The sequence below is a fragment of the Austrofundulus limnaeus genome, unplaced genomic scaffold (assembly GCF_001266775.1).
Source record: "Austrofundulus limnaeus strain Quisiro unplaced genomic scaffold, Austrofundulus_limnaeus-1.0 Scaffold50, whole genome shotgun sequence".
NCBI lineage: Eukaryota > Metazoa > Chordata > Actinopteri > Cyprinodontiformes > Rivulidae > Austrofundulus > Austrofundulus limnaeus.
In genome coordinates this window covers 6,111-7,474 of record NW_013952452.1, presented here as the reverse complement: position 1 = coordinate 7,474, position 1,364 = coordinate 6,111, and positions in this window count along the sequence as shown.

The following is a 1,364-nucleotide window of genomic DNA, read 5'->3' as shown; positions in this document are numbered from 1 at the left end:
AAAGACACACTGTTGACCTGAATGAAGAAAGAAAGACATCTAAAATACACCTCAAAATATTTAGGAACTCTGATAAATCCATTAAATATTCATTATGAAACAACAACAAAAAAAAACAATATATACTGTATAAAAACAGCTGCTTTACAACTGGACAGGAGTAAATCCTGGGTCTGAACATATCAGGTCTTGTATGGAAAAAGCAGAACCATGTGGGTTCTGCTGAAAGGATGAGGTTCGAGTTCTGCTGCTGAATTACTGTTTAAAAATAATCTAGCTCACATTTTATGTTTTCAATTTGATTTGTCAAAAACTGGTTTGTTGCAGGATGTTTTTACTGATTTTTTTTAATTCTCTGTCTCGACGTTCAGGTGTGGAGCTTTGAGGTCCTGAATCATTTTACAGATATGACTCCCCTCAGATTTTTCCTGCATCACACCTGCAGGACAGCTGAGCACGAGCTTTTGTCTCTTACMTGTTTGCACAAGCTGCACACATGATTCTCACCTAAAAACAGAAAACTTTCTTCTCTGTGCAGCTAAAACATCTGACAAAGATCGTCTATCTAACACACCGCTCACTCTGGCTTCGTCGTGCCCGCCGGCCGTGTCGCACGACTTTACGGTTCCGACAAACCCGATACGAGTGAGACCTCTGTTTTTGTTTTTATCGCTGCCCTTTCCTTCTTCAGTTCCCGCTATAAACCGCGCACGTGCGTCTCATCCTGTTTGATCTTGGCTAAAGCCGACTCAGGTGGAGAGGAGAAACCGAGGCGGTTCTTGGATTGAAGCGCGAGACTCTCACGGCGCGAGGAGCTGATTAAAAAAAAAAAAAGATAGGCTACTTTTTAAGCTTTAGCTGCTTCCGGTCCTGACAGGAAGTAAACAAATTACAGAAACATGTAGATGAGTTTCTGTCAGGTGAAATGAAACTGGTTTGTCTTTGGAGACTGAATCTTATCTTCTCTTGTTTTATTGTTTTATTTATGTTTTTTCTTTTTTTTCTAGGTTTTATAACGTCATCTTGTCATAAATCAGATTTTCAGAAAAGAGAACCCAGAGAGGTTTAATACAGGAAAAATAAAATAAAATTTCACAGGGTTGAGTAATAACTTTTTATGGAGAGATTATTTTTCTCTCTTCTGTTTGTGAATAAATTAAACACCAGAAACGTTAAGGTGATCTTTGGATTAGTGAATGAATTATTAAATAATACAAAAAAATTAACAAACATTAAMTTTTTTTCATTTTATATGTTTAGCTTCTTATTGCAGCACTTGTTTGTTTGTTTGTTTAGTTTTTTATACATGAATGTAAAAAAGGAAGATCTGTGTCACAGCACCAAACTGTTCATTTTACAACTGT